Source organism: Hibiscus syriacus, unplaced genomic scaffold (assembly GCF_006381635.1).
Source record: "Hibiscus syriacus cultivar Baekdansim isolate YM2019G1 unplaced genomic scaffold, ASM638163v2 tig00110206_pilon, whole genome shotgun sequence".
Taxonomy (NCBI): Eukaryota; Viridiplantae; Streptophyta; class Magnoliopsida; order Malvales; family Malvaceae; genus Hibiscus; species Hibiscus syriacus.
In genome coordinates, this window is record NW_024062627.1 from 1,193,482 (window position 1) to 1,207,643 (window position 14,162).

General features: G+C 33.7%; 1 pseudogene; it reads left to right on the forward strand.

The window, feature by feature from the left end:
• The first annotated feature begins 1,693 nt into the window (after window positions 1–1,693).
• Window positions 1,694–12,506, forward strand: LOC120219299 (annotated as a pseudogene).
• The last annotated feature ends 1,656 nt before the right edge of the window (window positions 12,507–14,162 follow it).

Below are 14,162 nucleotides of genomic sequence, written 5' to 3' on the forward strand. Positions count from 1 at the left end.
TTCACAACTATGTTTTTAAGAACAAATATTTTTGGTCAATTGAAACTAAGCCCAACACAAGCTGGTGTCTCAGAAGACTTCTTAAATTGAGACCAGAGGTGTAAAATTTCCTTCATCCGGGTCCTATCAATGCAAGCTCGATATGGGGCTCCATTCGGTCGAAAAATTAAAAGGTCCCTTGGCATAAACTCGTTTGGTTTTCCCTGCACATTCCAAAACATAGTATGATAACCTGGATGGCTCTACTTGACAGACTACCCACTAAGGATCGTCTCCACCGAATCGGTCTTACTAATGACTGCTCTTGTCTTTTATGTAACTCTGATGTGGAAACTAGGGATCACCTTTTCTTATTATGCCCTACTGTTGTTTCTCTATGGGAACACATCTTCTCTTTTTCTGGTTTGCATTTTACAAGCTACCTTTGGGAAGAATTCTTGGAAATGGCAAGCTCAAATTGGAAAGGAAAATCATTGTTATCTACTGTAATGAAGATTGCTTTGAATGCATTGGTTTACTTGCTCTGGGAAGAAAGGAACAGAAGACTGTACCAAGGCCGAACTAGTCCTGTTAATGAACTTCTAAAGAATATCAAATCTATTGTTTGTCTTCAACTTAATGACAGGAAATTAAATAGAGTAGATAATGTGAATCTTACCCTCTACCAACATTGGGTATTGATGACCACTGATTTTTGTATTGTAAATGTTTTGTATTGAACCCTGATTGTATTTGTAGCTTTTGCTATTTGGATAATAAAATTCTGACTTATCAAAAAAAAAATTAAATCAGAATCATCAAATATTTACTCGATCATCAATTATCAAAGACAAAAATTAGTTCATAATTACCGATAGTAATAAACAATACTTATTATCATAATGGGTTAAAATCGCTAATATCTTAGTGATGGTAGATATGTTGATATCGGAATTTCTTTAAAGACATTAATATCAACCTTCTAATTATAAAAATCTAACGTCTAATATTAATGTTAATTAGGCCTTCTGAACTATTGTATGTCAATATCGAACTACTACATTTTGAAAATTGATACCTCAAATTACCATATTTACAATTCTCAATATTTAAACAACTTATAAATTTATTAATTGGTCAGATAAACAAATCAGAATAAAATATAGTACATAAGTTGATGGAGACCATGAACAAATTTAATTATTAAAAATATTAAAATGAGTAAAAAAAGTAAAGAGATAATTTAAGATTTAAGCAATAGGTTAATTAGATAAAGAAGACACATATATATTAATATTAATCTTGAAAAGACCACGTCAACATTGTCATTAATTATTTTAAAGAGGAATGATTAAATAGAAAAAAGCAATGTCAGTGAAAATTTTGTCAAAAAGTTTGGTGATTAAAAAAGAAATGGTATAATTTGGTGATCAATAATGTAGTTAACCAAATTTCAAATGCAAATAATGGGCTTCCGCTTTAACATTCAGGATCTTCGGCTTAATTTTCCTTAAAATCACGAAATTGCCATTTGCCACCCTCCGATCAAGGGGAAAAAACCCGGGAAAAAGAGAGAAAAATAAAACAAACCAAGCAATAAAATTCAATAAAACAACGAGTCGCCGACCTGCGTCTCCACTGAGCCACCACCGCCGTATAACTCTCTCCCCCTTTTTTTTCACGGTTTCTCGGAGATATTTGATTTTCGTTAATCATAATTTAGATTATTTTAAATCACTTGCAATCCAATCCGAATGTACAATTCCAAATCATCCCTTCTACTCCTATTCTTTCTTATTAACTCATTCCTCCTCTTCTGCAATGCGGATTCGGGTCGGAAATGCTCCCACACGAACCACGTAATCGGGTTCGAATCGAATTTCACGATGGTCCAGCATCAACTGCGAGGCCATCTCAAAATCCTCGACGATTGCTCTTTCCACGTCACCAGATTTGACATGTTACCCGGTTTGTCCGACGTCGTTTTCTGGGGCGCCGTCTCCGTTGATTTCTCTAACATCACACTTGGGTTCCCGATATCCGATCAACGGTTTAACCAAACAACTTACAGAAACGCATCGTTTTTGGTCCAATTACTCCCCAACGTCACCTGGGACCAGATCAAGGTTCTCTCCGTTTGGGACGTCACTACCTTCTCGGACTTGGGCCACGTCACTCTCCCCATGAACGTGTCGGATTCAGATCCGAGCCGGGTCAATACAATGTTCGATAACTGCAAGAATTTGTCTGGTAGTTATAGGGTTCGGTGGAGTTTGAATGTGGATGATAATTGGATCGAGATCGGTTTAGAAGCGGTTACCAAGACTACGAATTACATGGCGTTTGGGTGGGCGAATCCGAATGCAACTAAGGAGCTGATGTTAGGATCCGACGTCTCAGTGACGGCTTTTACGGAGGAAGGTAGACCCTTTGTTGATGACTTTTACATTACGAGTTATAGTGAATGCATGTTGCATGGTAAAGAGGGTTCAGCAATAGGTGTTTGTCCTGATGTAGTTTATGAGAACTCCACAAATGACATGGAATTAAATAATACTAGGTTGGTTTATGGACATAGGAGAGATGGGGTTTCCTTTATTAGGTTTAGGAAACCATTGATATCGGATGATAATAAATATGACTTGCCTGTGAATCCTACGGCGGAAATGGCGGTTATTTGGGCATTAGGGTTGATCAAACCTCCTGATACTGTCATGCCTCATTTTTGCCTCAAAATCATGGGGGCCCGAAGACGGTTGCATATGGACATTTGGTGCTTAATGTTTCAGAGAATGTGGATGATTGTTTTGGGCCATTGGATGCCGATGATAAGGAGGATCAAGATTGATTATCTCCGATGCAAATGTGACATTAGTTGTTACGACAGGGGAGGCTTTGCATTATCCGAATCCACCAAATCCATCTAAGGTTTTGTATATTAATAAGAGGAAGCTCCAGTTTTGAGAGTGGAAAGAGGGGTTCCAGTGAAGTTCTCGGTGCAGACAGGGCATAATGTTTCTTTGTATGTTACTTCTGATTGTCTAGGCGGAAATGCAACATTGAGGAACACAACCGAGACTATTTATTCTGGAGGGCCAGAAGCAGAAGGAGTTGCAGCAAGCCCTTACGAATTGGTTTGGGCTCCCAATAGGAATACCCCTGATCAAGTGTTTTATCAGTCATTATACCAGCCGAAGATGGGGTGGAGAATTGAGGTTGTTGATGGTGGTCTATCTGATATGTTTAACAATAGTGTGTTTTTAGATGATCAACAAGTTACTTTCTTTGGACATTATCGGAAGATTCAATATCTATTGCTGCCCGTGGTGTAAAGAAGAGTGGCTATCTTGCAATAGCTTTTGGTAGTGAAATGGTGAATAGCTATGCTTATGTGGGCTGGGTTGACGATATTGGTAAAGGACGACTAAATACATATTGGATTGATGGAAAGGATGCCTCTAATGTGCATCAAACGAATGAGAACCTGACGCATGTGAGGTGCAAGTCAGAAAATGGTATCATTATTTTGGAATTCACACGTCCCTTTAAGCCATCATGCAGTAGTCATAATAAGAAGCCAGAGTGCAAGAACATTCTTGATCCAACAACTCCTCTTAGAGTAATTTGGGCAATGGGTGCCAAGTGGTCTGAGCATCTTAGTGGGATAAATATGCATTCTGTCACGAGTCACAGGCCCGTGCGTGTGATGCTTATGCGTGGTTCTTCTGAGGCCGAGCAAGATTTGCAACCGGTCTTAGCTGTACATGGATTTATGATGTTCATTGCTTGGGGTATTCTACTTCCTGGAGGAGTATTAGCTGCTAGATACCTTAAACATATAAAAGGTGGTGTATGGTACCAAATTCACATTTACCTACAGTATTCGGGATTGTCAATTGTCCTACTTGCTGTTCTTTTTGCAGTTGCTGAACTTCATGGTTTCTTTGTCAGCTCATTACATGTTAAGTTTGGGATCACTGCTATATTTTTTGCCTGTGTGCAACCAGTGAATGCGTACCTCAGTCCTAAGAAACCTGATCATGGTGAGGAGGCTTCCTCAAAGAGGATTATTTGGGAGTATTTCCATGTAATTGTTGGCAGAGGAGCCATTGTTGTAACATCCGCAATACCGGGTTAGTGACCAAATTGTAAAGTTTCAGAATTTGGTGACTAAAGTAGAAGAATGAAGAATTCAATGATTATTTGAATATATATTGAAGGTTATTTGGTAATTATTAAAGGAAATTAAGGGTATTATGGTCATTTGACCAGAAAGATTTTTTATAATTTTTTTAAGGGGATATATGAGAATCACGTGTGAGTTTAGGTTCCAGAACCTCCCATTTCTTCTTCATTCTTCCTTACTTTCTTCTCTTCCTCCTCCAAACGTGGGCTTGCAATTATAGGTAAGAACTGAACTTGGTAGTTTCTTTGATTGTTAAGATTGGAAATGAAAGCTTGAATGTTATATAAGCTAAAGGAAAGCTTATATGACATTAAAGCAACAAGATAAGTGATTTAGAGAATGATTTGGAAAATGAGTTTTTAGATGAAATTTTGATATGGATGAGTTTTTGATGTTTAAATCAGAATTTTGACTTGTCAAGAAGCTAATTAAGAGGTAGGAAGTGTTAGAATTGGAATTAGAACACATTGGAAATTTGGTATGATTTTTGAATCTTATATGGAAGATAGAATTTTGAGTTTAAAGAAGGGATTATGGAGTAGAAATGAGTTTAAGTATGTGTATGAAAGTTAGGAATATTAAAGGGAGTGAAGTATGATGTGTTGAGCTGAAAATGAAGGATTTTCGAGCTCAAAATATGATTTCTGGGCAAGGGGAATCGGTACCCATTCAAGGGGAACCGATACCCCTTCAAACGAACAAGAATTTCCAGTATGTCATAGGGGAACCGATACCCCCATGGGGGGGGAACCGATTCCCCCTAAAGGAAAATTGGGAATATGGGTTTAATTAGTTAGTTTAAGTTGCTAGTATCCAATTACAAGGTGTAGGTATCTAATGATGGTCTCGAAATGTACGTTTATGTAGATTCTACGCATAAAGCAATTCCGGAACGTTTGGCAAGTAAGATCGATCAAGGGAAAGATAAGAGATTGGAATTGGCTAGTGAGGCCAGGTGAGTGCATATTAGTTAGTTGATGGTGCTAAATGGAAATAAGACTTGCGACAAGTCTATTTTCTATGTTAGAATGCATGAATATATGATTATACGTATATGAATGACATGAATTGTATGTATGCATGAATATATGTGTTGATATGGTTTTGAATGTAATGTTATGAGAAGTATGTGCTATATAAGGTATATATATATATACATATGTGAAACTGAACTATGTGACTGCATGAGAAAGATATGAGCCATGACATAATATAGGTGAATATGAGAAAGCAAAGTATGAGATATAAACTATGTGATCATAGTAAAATAATTATATTTTACATGATAAGTGAAATAAACTGGATAATATTGATCTATAGGATGAAGTGAAAATAGTACACCAACTAGGGGATTTGAACATAAATGATAAGACGAACGTATAAGATAAGCTAGATGGGAAAGATTCATAAGTTTAAATAAAACTATAACACATAGGTTGAATGATAGAAATTTGTGAAGTTATATGAGAAGATTATAAGAGCTATATGAAATTGAATTAAGTAACAGATTAGATTATATATAGAAATAATAGAAGTGAGATATGTTTATAAGTCTGCCCTAGATGAATACGAAATATAAGAGTGCTATATGATTTATATTAGGATAATCTTGAGGATATATATATATAGATAGATATGAAATGAAATGAAATGAGTTATATGAATACCCAATTATGAGATGAAATGGTGAATTACCTGAACATGTGAATATATATGTTTAAGAGAAGGCATACGATTAAGATATAAGCAATGTGACTATAAATATATGTGCTTTAAGTGATATGACTTATAAGTATTTCTATTATAATGTTATATGATAGTTATGTATGTTAAAGGAATTATGTGATGGTATAAGAATTGATAGAAATAGATATGTGAAAACAAGTATATGTTACGAGACAAAACTTATGACTATAAGCTACGTGAAAGTGTTCTAGGTGTTTCAATATATTATATGAAGTATATGATCTTATGTGAACAAGATATGATAAGTATGTTTATCTGAATAAAGGTGATTGGGTGAGAAATGATAGAATTTATATGAAAACATGACCTATGTGACATGTGAATTATATGGAAATGATCTACGGGTAAGTGAACTATGTGACTATGTGATCATATGAAAAGAAGCTATGTGATACGTGATATGTGAAAGTGAATTACAAGTTTATGTGTATATTTGAAATGAAATAAAAGATAACGCCCATGTTATGTGTCATGAGAGCTAGGGGTATAGTTGGCATGCCAAGAGTCGAGGGTTTATTCGGTTCTTTAGGACATATGTATATCCTTTGGAACCTGTGTGAAGTCTTGAAAGACACATACTTGATCCATAGTATATGTATATGATTCTTAAGGAATTCTACGTGGTCCTTATGGACAATTCTACGGGCACTTCGGTGCAATTCTACGGGCACTTCGGTGCAATTCTAGGGCACTTCGGTGCATTTATACGAGCTGTGGTGACAGCATAGTGCACAACCTCTATAGACTCACATATCGATAGTTCTCACATATGTACATGGGCTAATCCAGAGATATGAACAAATATAAGTTAGTGGTATGATAAATGCTATAGAAATGATATGATGTTGTGTGTGTATAGTGTTTGATTGAAATAGTATGTGATTATATGATAAACTGTTAATGATGAATTATGTGTATGCATATATTTACTGCAATTAATCTGATATGATTTTATACGATATGAAAAATGCATGAACTTGCTGTAACATGATAGAACAAAACATGCACGTATCAATATAGGTTTTAAAGTGCATTATAAGTTGTTATGCCTCACTAAGTCTTCGACTTAGCGTGTGATTGTTTCACACGTAGGTTTCGAGAAGAGTAAGGAGTGATGCGGAGCAAGACAGGTCAGTTTTCCTTACCAAAAGATCAGATCAGAAATATTTGATAAAGTATGTTTTTGGTTATGTATAAAGTGTTGGCATGTAATAAGTCATTAAGTACGAGCACTCTGATAAAGTCTGTATTTTGTTTTAAATAAAGTTTTAAATTTCCCGGGATTTTTCTTAAGAGTCAAGGTTTTAAAAGTCAATGTGACACTTCGGACTCGTATCCGGGTCGGATACGGGTTGGGGGTGTTACATTTAATGGTATCAGAGCTATGGTTTAGCCGATTCTCGGCATAAACCGAAGTCCAAAAGGTCATAAAAGGTGTACATGCCAACATAGATTGAAAAATTTCTGATCTGATAGTGTAAGGAATACGTTGTCTTGCTAATAAAATAAGAATAGTTTAATACAGTAGAAATCCGATCGTGATAATTTCGAAGTAAGTGAAAGGTGATATTACTGATGGTGATAGCTATTCACTTGCCCTGGCCAGGCAGGATGAAGATCGGACACCTCAGGAAATGCCTAGTAAGATCAAAAGTTGATTTCAGAAAGCTGAAATCATATCTGAATAATGATAGAAAATTTTCATCGTTTGGAATCGGAAAAACGATGTAGAGTAGTTTTGCTATTATGTGAATAAGATAGAATATGGTGAACGGGTGTCACCATAAGAATGTTAAAAAGATCTAATGACGTGATGATTACGTATAGAAGAACTCAAGGATAAGTGCATCAGTGACAAGTGTATAAGATGTATATGTCAGAGCTTATGAGTTCGAAATGAAGGAATAACATTGTGTATAAGCCAGAGCGTTTATATGATAAGGATTTGCAGTTAAGACGGAAAAGTTAGCGTTAGCTAACAAGAGTATGTGATAAAAATGTACTGGAATTATAAGATTATAAGATATTGTCTGGATATGATAACCAGATCTGCAATGGATCTGGATATAGTTGCATATTTGGATCATAATAATGAGGTATAGTAAAGGAAAAAGGAAGTAAGAATTTGTATATTTAAGTAAAGCTGAGGATTGATAAGAAGAGTTTGAGAATGTGTATATCGATGATCAAATTATAGGACACAGGAAGTCAGAATGTTGAGTTTGAGCAAAAGAAATTTTAGGATATATGAGAATAGAGGTGAAATTGATAAGTTGAGTAAGTGAATTTTTAAGATAATTTCGATTTGACAGGATGTATGTGTTTGGTGGATTAGGGTTTGTACCCTAGATTGAACATATATTATTGACTAGCGGTTAGAGTAAAAGTGATAGAATAATAAGATGGAAGGAAAAAGGTAAAGTTGAGTTAATTGATTATGATGTGAATTTGAATATGATTGTATATTCTGAGCAGATAGCTATGATGTAGAAACTGAGATAAGTATTTGCATGGAATCTTCAGGAAGAAAAATACAAGTATAAGAATGATAAAGAATGAAGTTATGTATAAGAAAAGGGTTATTAAAGTAATGAGGATGCAATGAAGATTGGTACATAAAGATGAGTATAAGTGATAAGACAAGAGTATGTGAATATGAAAGGAAATATATGATTTATGTATAAGGAATAAGGAGTAAAGAAATGGAAGGGATTGATTTAAAGGATCAGATACGATGACTATGGAAGTACAGAGGACAATTTTTGATATAGACACATTGAAAAAGATTTAAAGTTGTGTTTTAGTCAAATGATGACGAAATACAAGTTTGGTATGGTTATAAGGTAATTAAAGATTGATAAAGAATTTGATTGATTAAGGATTTTGAGTGATAAGAACTGATGCTATTGGTTATATGATAAGTAACATGATAAGGATGTATAAAGGAAAAAGGTAGTTGAAGAACTAAGAGAAAGAAAGATTAAGTAAAGGAAGCAACATAAAAACATTAGAAGATATGTTCTTACTAAGTTGTTCAGTGAAAAATTCGAGGACGAATTTTTTTGTTAAAGGAGGGGAGATTTGTAACATCCGCAATACCGGGTTAGTGACCAAATTGTAAAGTTTCAGAATTTGGTGACTAAAGTAGAAGAATGAAGAATTCAATGATTATTTGAATATATATGAAGGTTATTTGGTAATTATTAAAGGAAATTAAGGGTATTATGGTCATTTGACCAGAAAGATTTTTTATAATTTTTTAAGGGGATATATGAGAATCACGTGAGTTTAGGTTCCAGAACCTCCCATTTCTTCTTCATTCTTCCTTACTTTCTTCTCTTCCTCCTCCAAACGTGGGCTTGCAATTATAGGTAAGAACTGAACTTGGTAGTTTCTTTGATTGTTAAGATTGGAAATGAAAGCTTGAATGTTATATAGCTAAAGGAAAGCTTATATGACATTAAAGCAACAAGATAAGTGATTTAGAGAATGATTTGGAAAATGAGTTTTTAGATGAAATTTGATATGGATGAGTTTTTGATGTTTAAATCAGAATTTGACTTGTCAAGAAGCTAATTAAGAGGTAGGAAGTGTTAGAATTGGAATTAGAACACATTGGAAATTTGGTATGATTTTTGAATCTTATATGGAAGATAGAATTTTGAGTTTAAAGAAGGGATTATGGAGTAGAAATGAGTTTAAGTATGTGTATGAAAGTTAGGAATATTAAAGGGAGTGAAGTATGATGTGTTGAGCTGAAAATGAAGGATTTTCGAGCTCAAAATATGATTTCTGGGCAAGGGGAATCGGTACCCATTCAAGGGGAACCGATACCCCTTCAAACGAACAAGAATTTCCAGTATGTCATAGGGGAACCGATACCCCCATGGGGGGGAACCGATTCCCCCTAAAGGAAAATTGGGAATATGGGTTAATTAGTTAGTTTAAGTTGCTAGTATCCAATTACAAGGTGTAGGTATCTAATGATGGTCTCGAAATGTACGTTTATGTAGATTCTACGCATAAAGCAATTCCGGAACGTTTGGCAAGTAAGATCGATCAAGGGAAAGATAAGAGATTGGAATTGGCTAGTGAGGCTAGGTGAGTGCATATTAGTTAGTTGATGGTGCTAAATGGAAATAAGACTTGCGACAAGTCTATTTTCTATGTTAGAATGCATGAATATATGATTATACGTATATGAATGACATGAATTGTATGTATGCATGAATATATGTGTTGATATGGTTTTGAATGTAATGTTATGAGAAGTATGTGCTATATAAGGTATATATATATATACATATGTGAAACTGAACTATGTGACTGCATGAGAAAGATATGAGCCATATGACATAATATAGGTGAATATGAGAAAGCAAAGTATGAGATATAAACTATGTGATCATAGTAAAATATAATTATATTTTTACATGATAAGTGAAATAAACTGGATAATATTGATCTATAGGATGAAGTGAAAATAGTACACCAACTAGGGGATTTGAACATAAATGATAAGACGAACGTATAAGATAAGCTAGATGGGAAAGATTCATAAGTTTAAATAAAACTATAACACATAGGTTGAATGATAGAAATTTGTGAAGTTATATGAGAAGATTATAAGAGCTATATGAAATTGAATTAAGTAACAGATTAGATTATATATAGAAATAATAGAAGTGAGATATGTTTATAAGTCTGCCCTAGATGAATACGAAATATAAGAGTGCTATATGATTTATATTAGGATAATCTTGAGGATATATATATATAGATAGATATGAAATGAAATGAAATGAGTTATATGAATACCCAATTATGAGATGAAATGGTGAATTACCTGAACATGTGAATATATATGTTTAAGAGAAGGCATACGATTAAGATATAAGCAATGTGACTATAAATATATGTGCTTTAAGTGATATGACTTATAAGTATTTCTATTATAATGTTATATGATATGTTATGTATGTTAAAGGAATTATGTGATGGTATAAGAATTGATAGGAAATAGATATGTGAAAACAAGTATATGTTACGAGACAAAACTTATGACTATAAGCTACGTGAAAGTGTTCTAGGTGTTTCAATATATTATATGAAGTATATGATCTTATGTGAACAAGATATGATAAGTATGTTTATCTGAATAAAGGTGATTGGGTGAGAAATGATAGAATTTATATGAAAACATGACCTATGTGACATGTGAATTATATGGAAATGATCTACGGGTAAGTGAACTATGTGACTATGTGATCATATGAAAAGAAGCTATGTGATACGTGATATGTGAAAGTGAATTACAAGTTTATGTGTATATTTGAAATGAAATAAAAGATAACGCCCATGTTATGTGTCATGAGAGCTAGGGGTATAGTTGGCATGCCAAGAGTCGAGGGTTTATTCGGTTCTTTAGGACATATGTATATCCTTTGGAACCTGTGTGAAGTCTTGAAAGACACATACTTGATCCATAGTATATGTATATGATTCTTAAGGAATTCTACGTGGTCCTTATGGACAATTCTACGGGCACTTCGGTGCAATTCTACGGGCACTTCGGTGCAATTCTACGGGCACTTCGGTGCATTTATACGAGCTGTGGTGACAGCATAGTGCACAACCTCTATAGACTCACATATCGATAGTTCTCACATATGTACATGGGCTAATCCAGAGATATGAACAAATATAAGTTAGTGGTATGATAAATGCTATAGAAATGATATGATGTTGTGTGTGTGTATAGTGTTTGATTGAAATAGTATGTGATTATATGATAAACTGTTAATGATGAATTATGTGTATGCATATATTTACTGCAATTAATCTGATATGATTTTATACGATATGAAAAATGCATGAACTTGCTGTAACATGATAGAACAAAACATGCACGTATCAATATAGGTTTTAAAGTGCATTATAAGTTGTTATGCCTCACTAAGTCTTCGACTTAGCGTGTGATTGTTTCACACGTAGGTTTCGAGAAGAGTAAGGAGTGATGCGGAGCAAGACAGGTCAGTTTTCCTTACCAAAAGATCAGATCAGAAATATTTGATAAAGTATGTTTTTGGTTATGTATAAAGTGTTGGCATGTAATAAGTCATTAAGTACGAGCACTCTGATAAAGTCTGTATTTTGTTTTAAATAAAGTTTTAAATTTCCCGGGATTTTTTCTTAAGAGTCAAGGTTTTAAAAGTCAATGTGACACTTCGGACTCGTATCCGGGTAGGATACGGGTTGGGGGTGTTACAATTGTTGTAGGAATTGCAGCTCTTTTCACTGGAATGAAACATTTAGGAGAAAGATATAGAGGAGAAAATGTTCATGGACTTATCTGGGCATTAATAATTTATTTCTTGGCTGGTGCATTGATGGTCATTTATTTGGAGTATTGTGAAAGACAGCGGAGGGATCGATTTTTAGGAAGGGGCAATTTGGTACAAGGCAACATTGAAGAAGATGATTCTGTTGACCTTTTAAACCCAATCCACACTTCCAAACTATCAAGTTCACAAAATTCTGGACTAATGGAAGTTCAGCTAGAGCCACTGAGCAGATAAATTTATCGATACATATATATTTTCTGTTCGGATATAAAAGTAAAATTCTTCATCAGTTTCTGAAGTCTCCTACAAACATCTAATATAGTAGAGCTCTTTCTTTTCTCGGGCGGTGTTCCCCAATATGACTTTTACCGTTTGGGAATTTTTCCGCCTCCGGCACCCTGTGAAGATCAATTGTCAGCATGTATTTGTACACTTGATACTCCTTTAGCATAGTGGAAGGTTTTATCGGTTCATCGAACCTCTCATTTCTCGAGTGAAAGGTACCCGACTTTGTTCTAAGCTGAGATCAACCATTAGATTGTCAAGTTTTCTTTCACCATGCTTGCAAATGATACATGGATCCTCGAACATTATAATCTAGTCTTTTTTCCAATAATACTGCAGGGTGCATGTGTTATTTATGTTATCAGGTATGATATTCTTTTATCTTTTTCCCGGTAATATGTATGCTTGCGTTGCCACATTAGCTGAGTGAATACTTATTCTATTGTCGAAATGAGTACAGAACATGACTTGTTTCATAATTTCTTTTGTTGAGGAAAAACATATAATAATGTTTTCTGTTTAGAAAAGAAGGCAATTCAAAGTGCTATTTGTCGGAAGCTAATTGTTAGCAGAAATTCAGTGTTAAAGGGGGGGGGGGAAAGAATGAGAAAAATAAAAAAAAGGAAAAATGCAAGAGAAAAGGAGGAAGAGAGGAAGGAGCCGAGAAGAAGAAAAAGAGAAGCGGTAAGAGGATAACAGAGGATAAAAAGAATTATTTCTGAACTGTTCAATTTTTGTTGGTTTGTAAAATTAAATAGACGAGTATGAATAGGAAAAAAACAATTAAATTAAATGAATGAATTTAAACAAATGTCTGTTCGATTTGTTTATATTCATAAATAAATTCATTTGATATTTTTAATAAAAGTATTTATGTTTAATTATTAAATTTTAAAAATAAAAAATGTTTAATCGCAGTGTGCATATTTATTATTTTTAAAATATGTTTGTCTACTGTGTATGAACATGCTGATTTATTTTTGGTTTGTAAACAGTAAACAAACATACTTATAAATATTAAGTAAATTAATATAAATACATACAAATTTAAATAAATAAAATTTTAAACAAGCACGAATTAATTAAAAAATAAACAAATGAATCTAAAATATAAATCTATTTATTCAATACCGTTTAAATATTTCAATTACTAAACCTAGTAGCTTTGAGTTCGATACTTTTTAGCCCAGCCATGAGATAAACCTCTTGGCATGAGACTGCTTCAATGAAGTCTTTTTAATACGATTAATGTTGATTCTTAGTTGATTAAAATTGTTGTCTTATTCATCAACAATTAATTGGTTTAATGGGGTGACACATTAAATCTTTTAAACAAAATTAGAAATTTAAATTTTAACATTTGTATTGTTCTCAATTTACGTAGTGACCTTTTCGTTGCATTCTTCTCTTTATTTTATTTTTTTTTTGTAAATAAAGGATTCTTTGTATTGAAGAAAACACAAAGAAAACATCCCAATGACCTCATTAAAAAACCTCCCTACACCTAAATGGAGGAAAAAGAGTGTCCTTAGGATGGAAATAGTTTACAACCGATTCCATAAAAACAAAACTATATCGGAATAATATTGTTTAGTTGGTCAGAATGTTATTATTGCTTATTT